Source organism: Rhinatrema bivittatum, chromosome 10 (assembly GCF_901001135.1).
Source record: "Rhinatrema bivittatum chromosome 10, aRhiBiv1.1, whole genome shotgun sequence".
NCBI lineage: Eukaryota > Metazoa > Chordata > Amphibia > Gymnophiona > Rhinatrematidae > Rhinatrema > Rhinatrema bivittatum.
Window position 1 is genome coordinate 107,601,284 of NC_042624.1, and position 12,746 is coordinate 107,614,029.

The 12,746-nt window shown below is 42.1% G+C and overlaps 1 long non-coding RNA gene across 2 annotated transcripts in view; it reads right to left on the minus strand.

The window, feature by feature from the left end:
• Positions 1-5,330: 5,330 nt before the first annotated feature.
• LOC115100075 overlaps positions 5,331-12,746 on the minus strand; it is a 32,168-nt gene continuing 24,752 nt past the window's right edge. Inside the window, exons 2-3 of one of the 2 annotated variants that reach the window (XR_003858955.1) lie at positions 8,010-8,187; positions 5,331-6,154 (exon numbers count right to left, since the gene is read on the minus strand). This is a non-coding gene — a long non-coding RNA (uncharacterized LOC115100075). Of the gene's footprint in view, positions 6,155-6,660; positions 7,102-8,009; positions 8,188-12,746 lie in introns of those variants that run through there. The other variant, XR_003858954.1, reaches the window with a different exon arrangement.

The following is a 12,746-nucleotide window of genomic DNA, read 5'->3' on the forward strand; positions in this document are numbered from 1 at the left end:
AGCATTTACCAGTTATACATTGATGCACATACTGGGGATTACTGGACTGCACCGCCTCCATTGTATGCATAATCTATCTCAGGCAAATTCATTGTGGATATCCTGAAAACGTGGCTTGTTTGTGGCTCTCAAGGACCGGAGTTCGCCAACCGTGATCTAGAGTACATTATTAGCACATATAGGGGCATATAACTCTGAAAGTCAAATGATAATGATGCAGACTTTCTCATGACAGCATCACTGTGCTGTGCATTTAGTGGGCAATTCTGAACAGCCTGTGATATTTGCAACGCACTGGGACACTTTTAGCAGCGTGTGCCTTGCGGCAAATTTTCAAACGGAAACCATGCAAGTTTTTCTCCTGTGTAAATTAGAAGCCATAAAGTATCCATACTAAAAGTGACCACATGCTTTGCACCTGCTATTTGTGCAGGCTGCCAGGTGCGAAGGCCAAAACAGTGCACATAGAGGAAATGTGACAGAGAACTTGAAGAGACGAGGGGGGGGGGGGAGAATGGTGGTAATGGTGGGGGGATAAATACAGGAGATCTCTAAGGAAGTGAGGAGAATTATAGTGCTAAATTAATTGGACAGATGGACAGACTGGATGGACCATATGGTCTTTTCCTGCCGGCATGTTTCTATGATTGGGAGAAGAGGAGAGTCTGAGAAAGATAGAGAGGGGTGATGGGGGGAGGGGGGTGAAAGCCAGAAGTAGTGATGGGTAAGGGTTATGAGAGAGAGTCAGAAAGAATATTGGGGAAGCAGGGATATTGTGGGATGAGAGTGAATCAGAGAGGATGATTGGGTGGGCCTTGAGTGGGATGATCAGGAGTTAGCATGGGATGATGGGGAGTGAGAGAGCATGAGAAAGGATAACTGAGGGTAAAAGAGTCAGAGTGGGCATGACGGGGTGGGAGAGTCAAACTGAAGGGGATGGGAGAACATGAGAGAAGCTAAGTGAAATGAAATGGTTGAGATGGGGTAGTTGTGGGAGAAAAATCAGTGTGGGCATGATGGGGAGTAGTAAGAGAGAGGGGATGGCTATTCAAGGAGAAGGAAGCCAGATAGTAGGAGATTAATTGGGGATAGCAATCCAGTGAGGGGACAGGGAGGCCTGGAGGGTGAGAGATGAAGGAAAGGATTAAAGGAGAAAGCTAGCCATAGAGCAAAAAACTCATATTAAAAACTTTTTAAAACATATCTGAAGCAGGAATCCTGTGAAGGACCATTAGATGATCAAGAGGTCAAAGGTGCACTTAGGAAAGACAAGGACATAGCAGAGACTAAATGGATTCTTTGCTGTGTTGTTTACGGAAGAGGATGTTGGAGAGACACCCATGCCAGAAATGGTATTTAATGATGATGTTTCAGAAGAATTGAAAAAAATCATAGTGATCCTGGAAGATGTAATAGGATGTATTGACAAATTAATGAGTAGCAAATCACCTAGACCTGATGTTTTACACCCCAGAGTTCTGAAAGAACTAAAAAATGAAATTGCAATTCTATTAGTAGTAATTTGTAACATATTAAAATCATCTATTGCACCTGAAGATTGGAGGGTGGCCATTGCCAATATAACACCAATCTTTAAAAAGGGCTCCTGGGGTGATCCGGGAAACTATAGACTGGTGAGTCTGGCTTTAGTGCCAGGAAAAATTGTAATTCTAAGAGCAAAATCACAAAACATATATAATGGGACACAGTCAGCATGGATTTATACAAGGGAAGTCTTGCCTCAGCAATCTGCTACATTTTTTGAAAGGGTTGATAAATATATAGATAATGGTGAGCCAGTGGATATTATATAGTTGGATTTTCAGAGGGTAATTGATAAAGTCCTCCCTGAGAGAAAATTAAAAATCACAGGATAGGAGGCAATGTCTTATTGTGAATTGTAAACCAGTTAAAAGATAGAAAACAGAGAGTTTTCACAGAAAAATTGACACAAGTTACACTAAGAAATTGCAGAGAAAATTTAAATATTAAAAAAATATTATTCACATTGTTGCACAAAACAGCCATTCACATTGACCGATGATTATATATAAGGCTGAGCTATAAGTGTGCTCACAAGCCGATGACACCTAGTATGATGGTCAATTAATCCACACGTCTGCCTTTATAGTATTGTTTTCTCGGAGGAGAGGCGGATTTTTTTGTGTGTGCAAGTATAAATAAATAAATACAGAAGTATTAAAGACAACAGGAGAGAAAAGTAAAATGGAAGGGCCTAGAAAAGGAGGTAGGAGAAGAGGAAAACAGGAAAAACAAGACTGGAATCTATGCAATTAGACAAAAAAACCACTCAAAGAGAGGTAGGAAAAAGTATTTAATTTTCAGTTTAGTGACTGGAATGTGTAACATCATGATCTAGTAGCTCTATGGCTCCTAGCGTAAACTGTATTCTGCATAGGCTGTGATAGCTTTCATTGCATCTATGTAAGTATTATCCAAAAATCTTGTGCACAGGGGCAGGGGAACGCATTTCTGGTTGGAGGAGGAGTCAGCCAAGCTCCGCCCCTAACTCCACCCAGGCTCCTCCCACATTTACACTGCCAGTTTTTTACATTACATTTACAGTTTGTCATTCTATCTAATATGCATTATTCGCATAAATCATTGAGCATAATTACTCATTCCCCGACAAAATAAATGCTTGCTGCTAAAGAAAAAACAGACATAGTGGTAAAGGAGAAAAACAACAAAAACAGCATCGTTAATAGAAATGTCAGTACTAAGTGACTATTCTGCACTGCATGGAGAGATCATCATCAAGTACCAAGAGTGAGGGCTGTTATGTTAAATAACCCTCCCCACAAGAAAAACGACAAAGCCTCGGCAGTAATTTTGAAGCCGCTGAGCCTTTTGTTGTTGTTTTTGTGAGAGGTGGGTAGGAGTGGGGACAGGAGACAGAGAGAGCAACAGGAGTAAGAGTGGGAGCAGGGAGAAGAGAGGAGGGAGGGAGTGGAGATGGGGGAGGGATATGGGGAGGAAGGGGGAGAGATGTATGTTGCTGAATAGGGGAGAAGAAGGAGATGGGAAGAGAGCAAGGATAGGGAGAAAGGTCAGATAATGAAGGAGAAGGGGGATGGAGATATATCTGGGATACTAAAGAGAAAGAGGAAGGGGCTGAAGGGAGTCAGGAGAGGTCTGGGGACCAGGAAGAGAGATTCCCTCCAAGAAAAACAGCCCTAACATAATACACTACTATGTTGGTGCTGCTGTTCCCTTGCTGTTTTTCTTGTGTGGGGTACAGGTAGGGATAGGGAGGGGGTGGTGGCAGGAGGGAGAAGAAAGAGCAAAAGGAGGGGTGTGGGAGCAGGGACAAGGAGAAGGAGACAGGCTGAAAGAGAGAGGAGGTGGAGAAGGGAAGCTGAAGGGAGAGGGGAGTAATAAGACAGCCAAAGGGAGCAAGGGTGAAGAGAGATGGGAGCTGAGGGGAGAGGCTGAAGAGGGGAGAGAAGGATGGGGGGGGGGAGAGGTGGGATACTGGTCAGGGGAGTGGTGAGGTCTGCCCCCCCCCCACTCATCCTGGTATTTCCCTCCATCCCTCCTCCAAAAAACCATGGTTCCTTCCCTCCCCCCAACCCCTCACTTTTCCCAGTTTACTCCCTCCCCCCAAACCCCTCTGTTTCTCCAGTTCACTCCATCCCTCCCCCACAAACCCTTCCCTCACCCCACAGTGATCACGCCCTCCCTGCCCCCTCTGGATCCCCTCAATCACCGGCTCCTATCATTTTGAAACAAAGAAAAGCTCCTTCGTGACGTCTTCTCTCTTCTCTCTTCCCTCCTCCCCTGCTGGGGGTGGGGCTTAAGAGCCGTCTTTGAAGCACAGGGTTCACGGTGCACATTCAGGCCCCAGTAAGGTAGAAGGGAAGAGAGAGAGGACCCTACGGAAGAGCTCGTTTCAAAATGATAGGAGTTGGTGAGTGAGGATTGCACCATCAACTGCCACCAATGTCTTCTTTTTTTCAGGATGGACGAGGAGAGGGGGCTTGCTGGCTGAAATCTGGTTTATTGACGTATGCGTGGAGCGGTCTGGGATTACCAGGTGCACCATACCGGTTTAGAGTAAGATGTTGAATATTGTGAGATGAAAGGTTTTCTATGACATATTCATCAGTGGTGATTTTTTGAAGACTACAGGACTTTTCAGCTTGGAGAAGAGACGGCTGAGGGGGGATATGATAGAGGTGTTTAAAATCATGAGAGGTCTAGAACGGGTAGATGTGAATCGGTTATTTACGCTTTCAGATAATAGAAAGGCCAGGGGGCACTCCATGAAGTTAGCCTGTGGCACATTTAAAACTAATTGGAAAAAGTTCTTTTTTACTCAACGCACAATTAAACTCTGGAATTTGTTACCAGAGGATGTGGTTCATGCAGTTAGTATAGCTGTGTTTAAAAAAGGATTGGATAAGTTCTTGGAGGAAAAGTCCATTACCTCCTATTAATTAACTTAGAAAATAGCCACTGCTATTACTAGCAACGGTAGTTTTTGGGTACTTACCAGGTTCTTATGGCCTGGATTGGCCACTGTTGGAAACAGGATGCCGGGCTTGATGGACCCTTGGTCTGACCCAGTATGGCATGTTCTTATGTTCTTACATTCTTCTGATGACTATTGAAGAGTGCTCCTTGTGAAATTCGGCTGCCTCCTATTACATTGTACGTGAAGGATTTAAATCGCTGAGTAATTCATAGATGTGATCAGCGGCGGGAGATGGTGGAAGTGATATTGAAATCTTGCGAGATCTACCGGCGGCGATTCTGTTCCTGAGCTGTATCCCCTGAAGAAGCCCAGACGGGTGAAACGAGGGACCTCGTCGGGAGAGTATTTAGAACGGATCGCATTGGACACTTTGGAAATGTGGAGAAAAGTGATATTGAACATTTGGGAGTATAATTTCAAATCTTCAATGTGGTTAGAATTCATGACTCTAAATTGAGAAATAGTAATTAATGGGGATTGAATGATAGGGTTTGATATTCTGGGTGTTTTATATGGGGATTTATTTATTTATAGTGATGTCTGTGTTTTTATGTGTGAGAGGTAGGGATATATGGAGTGACTGAGTGATGATGGATGAGTGATTTTGTATGATATTTTGTAAGATTTTATGAATATAAGTACTGTGGTGCACTGTACATTATCTAGGTTATAGTTTACTACTTTTGATGTGTATCATCAAGAGCTTTGTTTTGTGATTTTTTATAAAATAAATAAAAAGCTGATATTAATAAATAAAAAAATGTTGTTACAATATTATTTATTTTCCTCTGTATAGTGAGCTAATACATATTTGTTATATTCAGAGGAGCAGTACTCTCATTGTGTTCACCTTAATAGATCATAAGTTCCTGCATGCAATGGGCCAACCTGTTCTGATAATCTGGAGTCAGCTGGCAACCCTATTTCCAGATAATATCCACAAAACAAATCAAGTGGGTAAAAAAGCAAATCTGAGGTTCTTTGATGTCTTAAAATCAAGCCTCAGGGTCCCTTCTTATTCTGGATTAGAACTGTGATGCCTCCCTGGGTTGTTGTCCCAATTTAAACTATCCCAGAACAATACCCTGGATCCATGTGCTGGACATCCACTTCTCTACTTTTCTTCTCCTTTTCTTACTCATAATAACATATGTCGCAGTACCCCCATTTATGCTGATGAGATCAACTATGGTTTACCGGGATTCAGGTCCATGGGGGGAAGTTAACTTCCTGGGCCCAGTATCGTTTAAATCCAAAGATCCACACTTCAGCAGGATGACGCTCATCAGGTATAAGAGATCCCAGAATAAGACTAAAGGGGAGATTAATAACCACAATGTCCAACAGCAATCTGCCCATTCACTGTCCATTCAGCAAGGGCAAGGTATTGAAAATAAACCAATTGGTATTCAGTTTAAAGATTAGCATCCAGGTCAAATTGGTGAAAATTAGAAACATAAGAAAAATCAAAGTATGAAAACCATGGTTTCCTTGTCCATTCTGTGTCTCCTTACTGGTCTCCTCCCCAGTGCACTACCATCCATGCTGAAGAAGCCCTTGCCTGTGGACTGCAGAAAATCATGAAATCTTCCCCCATTTCCATTTCTCTGTAGGAGTGAATTCCCAACAAATGCATGGAAATAAATAATGAAAATCCTGGAGAGAAAAAAAAATAATTGGACTAGCTCATGTTCTCTTTCTTCCAAATTACAGTTACCGACAACTGACTCACTTTTACTTCCCGAAGGAGAGAGGTTAATTACGGAAGTTACGGAAAGCATGACAGTCAAATATTCCCCAGAAAAAGAATTTCAAAAAAGTTTCATAACTTGATCTGGAGATTGGTTTCCCTTGGCTTAGAAAGATTTAATACTTGGATCCCTAAGGCCAGATTCATCAACTAAACAAACTCTCAATTCTGCTATCTCTATTATTAGATAGCATTTTTCATATTAGGGTAGGGTTTTAACTAAAAATAAATAATCAAGTTAGAGTGTCATCTTTCACCTTTGCATTGAAAGAATTAAATGTCTATCCCCATGCAGTAATAAATAAATGACAGATTATGCTGTTTCCTTTTCTTAAAATCATATGCTCAACTTTACCAAAATATCTCTGTATGCTGCATGAGCAAAGAATGAACATCTGGCACCATTATTGCATTGTTTTTATTCCATTGTGATAGGCACAGTCTTCCGATTACAGCTTGCACTTCCTTTACGAAGTATATTATGTGCCATGCTATGCCTCACCGGACAAGGCCAAAAGCATCCATAACATTTGTGTCCTACAGCGATGGATGTCATGCTACATCAATTAGCTGTGGTCTGCTATGCTTATTGCAGCGTCATCAAGGGAGCTTGGGTTAGGTGTCAGCATTTTGTACCATCTGTTCAGCCTGCCATAAATATTTCTGCTACATCACAAATTAATAATGGCCAGCATCCTCATTCCAAGTGTCAGCGTACCGGCACAAAACAAATCAACCGTGAGTAGGAAGGATGTAATGCCTTGAGATTCAGTTGGTTGTGGTTCTAAAGATCAATAAAATTTTATCATAACTAGGTAAGATGCGGCGTTTGCTTGCTTTTCCTGGTATCATTCTGAAAGACACGCAAGTAAGGGAAAGAGCACTGTCACTGGCTGGTCCTGTACTCTGGAATACCATGCCACTCGAAATAAGACTACAGACAAATCTGAAATTATTCAAAACGAACCTGAAAACCTGGCTTTTTAAACAAGCATTTTATAAAGATAAAGAAAAGAGAAAAATCGTTGAGCGATAAGGATGCACCAAGCTAGAAGTTTTTAGTAACCTACATAAGCATATTAATGTTAAAATCAAACTGCCTAATTTGTTCCTAACAATCAGATTTAATTTACACACCTAGTTTATTATTTTACATTGTTACCGTACTATGATGGCACACGAGTAATTTGTAATCTATACCACCCATATTTCTCTTTATCGTGCCCTTCTGTAAACCGTTGTGATGGTATTTAACTTAACGACGGTATAGAAAAATTTTTAAATAAATTCAATAAATAAATCTGAATTATCTGCGAGCAACGGAAAGCATTCTCCTGGAGAGGTTGCGAGGTATAATTACTTTGCAAAGCAGATCGCCTGACCAAGCAGTCAGAAAACATCACCGGCTCAACAGAACGCAGGGAAAAGCTAGAACTAATAGATCCTACTTTCCCCAAATTTTCATGGATCCTCCCAAAAAAATGGCTCTCTAGGGTATCCTTGGAACCCCCCCCCGATATGTAGTGAAAATTTAGTATGGAGAGGATACTAAACACAATAGTTATTAGAGCAAACACGTGCAGATCATATAAGCCTTCTTTCATTTGGAAAGTGGGCTAAGACCAGGTAATTCATACATTAAATCTCCAAATAGACACATAATTATGTTATGGGTTGAAACCTTGAGGGTTGGCGCCTATGATCACAAGCTTCAAACCTATGCTTTTTGTGTCTGCTATCATCTGTCCAATATATACTCACATTTTTCTTTTATAACGGATCAAAACGTTTCATTTCCAAAAAGAAGGTCCATGCAGAACTTCCTTGGACCCTCGCCTGTGCAGGCATCCGAACATGCATGCGGATCACCAAGGGAAATACCTCGGTCAGGGCCTTCTTGGATTCCCTGAGTCATCCTGAAAATCTGATGTGAATAACACTGGGGAACAAAGAGACATTGTGAGCGCAGAAAACTACTTTTCAGAAAGAAGATGAAAAACTGCATTAACCCCCCCCACACACACACACACACACACATACACACACACACACACACACACACACACACATCTCAGCAAAACCTCAGTCCCAGCTTGTATTATTTTTTTATTTCTTAAAGGAATTGTTCCCATTCTGCAAAAGCTCTTTCTTGATCAAGGCTCATCGCCTGTCTCTAGCAGGGTCACTCGTTTGTTTAATTGCTCTCCTTCCTCCAAGACCCACCTTGCAGCCAACTCAACATGCGTAACCTTCTACCTCACCAGGACACAGGAGGGATGTCATTGCATAATATGAGAAAATTGATGTTACTCAACCATTTCCAGTTTTGTAGAAACCTATACAATACATATAATAACCAATATATTTCCTCTTCTGTATTTCATCCGCTCTTTATTCTCCCATTTCCACACACTGTATACACCCCCTCCCCATCCCTCAACTATTGTTCTCTGCCTCTCATCCATCCCCTCACTAACCCCAGCTCCTTGTTTCTTTCACTCCTTTCCCTTCCCTCCAGATCCTCTCTTCTATCTCTTATTCCCTACCTAGCTTCTCATTTCCCCCTTTCGCCTCCTTCCCAGCCACATTTACACCCTCCTCAGTCTCTTCATAGACCCATCCCTTTCCTCTGTCTCTTATCACCTTCCCATCCCTTTCCACTGCATCTCACCTACTCCCCATATCTCTAGGTCTTTCATACCATATCTTGACCCTTCCCCAACCCTTTACCTCCCCATCTCATATCTCCCAAATCATCTAAAATACCCATATCCCCACCTAATTTACTGAAACCTTTCTGTCTCCCCCAATCTCTGGTCAATCTCCACATAATTTGAATCTCTGCTCTCCCCTAATCCCCAAATCCACACTCTCTCTCAATACCCAATCCAACCCTCAGTCCCTCATCTAATTTGGTAATCCCTGCTTTCTTCTCTTTCAACCCACAAATCTGGATGTCCCTACTGCTCCTCCTTGCCTGCCCACCCATATCCAAGAGCTAGAATTTTGCCTGCTATGCAGCCTCATCCTCCTTGGCTATTTCCGACAATGTCTCCTACTCTCCACCAGGAGTCCTCAGTGAGTTTATCTTTCAGCCTTGCCAAGCTCCTCCTCTCTGCCTGCATCACACCCAACCCTGTCTTGTCAGAACCTCCTTGCCTTCTCACCCTTGGCTCCATGACCCAGCCCTCATTCCTTGCCTTGCCTTGTGGCCTTCGGGCCTTCTTGCTTCTTACCTTGCCTGCCTTGAAGACTTGAGGCCTGCTCTGTCTTATATCCTGTCATGTGACCTTTCCAGGCCTTCCTATATCCTAGTGCCTTCGGGCTCCTATGTTTTCTGTTTTGTGTTATCTTTGTCTGCCTTGTCTAAGTTCTGCTCTTGTCTGCTTTGTTTGGTCTTGTCCTTGTCTGGTTTTGTTGTGCCCTGCCAGTCCTGTCTGATTCAGTATCTTGTCCAGTCTTGTCTGTTCCAATGTCACTGTCCAACTCCTTGTCTGTTCCAGTCTCCTGTTCAGTCTTGTCTGTACCTGTGTCCTATCTGCCTTGCCTCAGTCCATGTCTTTGTCTAGTTCCAGATCCTACCCTGCACTCCATATCCAAGCCTTGTCTGCCCTTTGTATCCAAGCTTTGCCTGCAGCCCATGCTCAAGCCTTACCAACCAGTCCAAGCCTTGCTCCAATCTGGCCTCCCTGCCCAGACTTGCTTGTCCGGCCTTGTCTAGTTTAGTTCCAGCCTGTACAGACTCACTATTATGTTCTGCCACCGCAAAGACCTACTGGCTCCATAACCCAAGGGCCTAACCTGAGGGGGAGGGGCTTGGCTAGGCGGAAGACCAGCCCTTGTGTAGTCCTGTGCCACTATCCAGGTGTGTTTCCCTGATTCCAGAGACTCTGACACCACCCCTCCCTGAGTCCCCCCATGCAATCTGGAAGTCCCTGCTGTCTCTCCTCCCAAAGCAAGAAGCTTTCTCCTGGCCTATCTCTCTCCCTCACCTCCTGTCTATGTCTTGGCCTGGCACTTGTAAAACCTGCGCTTCCTCCAGCACCACGTCAGCTCCTGGTCACTTCCTTTTGCACCTCTGTAGTTCATACAGCTGCAGTTTGAACCATGCAGCGGTCCTGCAGAGCCCAGCGAGGTGCGAATAGCGCTGCTGTATGAATCACCGAGACACGAGGGAATGTGAAAAGGATCATCCCAATTCAGGAGGAAGCCCGGCGTTTATAAGCACCAGCAGGACATACACGGGGAGAGAAGGACAGGAGCAGAAGAAAGTGTAATGCTCCAGGAGCTTGCCAACCAAGTCCAAGAAAAAGACTCTGGCTCAGGACCAGAGGACTACTTAATCATAATCTCCAAAACTGGCTACATACAGACTAAACTTCCACAGATGCCCAGTTTGTTCATGGTAAATATTCTGCTTTTTAGCTCTGAAATCTACTGAACAGTTTTCCCTCCATGATATCCCCACATTCTCCTGGCAGGATTAATTCAAACTCTGTTTCTGACTTTTCAGACAGTTATAGCTGGAGTAGCAGACAAGACAGGTAAAATGAAAGGGTTCAGCTAACTGGCAGCCCACTGGCAGGAAACTGCTGATCTGTAAGGCCCTACCGACCTCGGGATTTTGCAGAACAGGCCTCTCTCACAATTTACTGTAAGTTGGGCCCTATCTGGAAGAATTCAAGCCCTGGTAACAAGTGTAATCTAAAGTGATATGTAGATTAGATTCAATTTACTTCCCAAAAAAATTGAAATGGTGCACAAATATAAAAAATCCCAAGCAACACAATTTAGAAAGTCTTAAAAACCTTAGGAAACATGCACATTTTCAAAACAAGCACCACTTTATTGGCTCTGCCAGCTTTGGGACTTAACTTTCAACAGCTCTGCCAGAATTAGCCAGTTTTAAAAACGGGGTTCATATTTAGAGAAGAGACCTTGCATCACACTTTTCTATCTGCTCATGCACTAGGGCAGTGATTATGTAATTTTTTTTTTTAATGCAATGAAATTTAAATTATTCTCCTGAACTAGTGCTGCTCTTCATGTGCATAACCGTGCCGTTCGGATCTAAGAAAGCAAATCAGGAAAAAGAGGAATAAGGCAGCTGCCTTAAAATGAGGGCATCATCCCCTGAACCGGTGCAACGCCTTCGAGTTAAAATGACAATACAGCAAATGTAGGGCCCGCGGGACTCTAGAATGAGAAACATGTAATCCTGTGAGAAAGCAAAAGTAGTTACTCAGGACTTCGGTATGACACAGCATAGAAAAGACGCAGTATGAGTCAGCCCTCTCCAGGAGGAGCCTAGTCTTAAAAACTAATCTGGCAGTGTCTCCTTAAACATCACATTCTTTGTACAGAAGAAAAAAAAAGTGCTGAGCACATGTAGAACGTAAGAAGGATCTGATCTGTTGAATCATTACATTTCATTTCCCCGGTACACACATGGGCTTGTCTCAGTTACGCATTGCAGAATGTATGATTCCAAAAGGGCAAAAGGGCAGATTAAAAAAACAAATATGTTTTTATATTCGTAGCTCAAGAATTTCAGATGCAGATAATATTTATTGTTTATTTATTTATTTATTTAAAATCTTTTATATACTGTCGTTTAGTAATACACCATCACAACGGTTTACATATAGGCACATATATTTGGTTTGTTTATTGATAAATTTACAAAAGTGCTATTACAATGTCGGTACATGCTCATATAAAATAATGTTTAAGAAAAGTGGCATGGATCTAGTCCATGTATATGATGAATATGGTAATCATACAAGGGTTATGCTTAAGCTGGAGTTCTATTGATTGATTTATTCATTTACAGATTTTATATACCACAATATTACCATATTTGTGCTTGTTTACAACATAAGCATTATATAAGATATAACATCATATTATCCTGAAATCAAATTCATTTGAAAGCAGAAACAAATAGAAAAGTCTTCACATTTTTCTCAAATAATTTATATTTCAACATTGTCCATAGTTCTAACGGCAATTTATTCTATAAGACTGGGGCCATTTGAGAAAATGCACGACATGAAGTTTTCTTCAAGTGCATTTCATTCGCATTTCATCAAGAGTTGCTGATTCTCTGACCAAAGCCTACGCACTGGACAATATATTTTTACAAGATCTTTCACCTACTGAGGAAATTTGCCATCTATACTTCGATAAGCCAAAGTTCAAATTTTAAACTGCACCTGGTACTCAATTGGAAGCCTGTGTAACTCTCTAAGCACTGGCATTACATGATCCATCAATGAGCATCCTGTAACTAAACAGGCTGCAGCGTTCATCAGCAATGGTAACGTTTTCATATAGCATTTTGGCAAACCTATATAAAGCCAGTGGTCTAGACATGATAGTACAAATGCATGTATTATTGTTCTACAATCATTCTTGTCCAATATGTATTTCAATTGTTGTATGTTTTTTAATTTAATGGAGAATTCTGAATCTAACAATACCCCTAAATCTCTAATA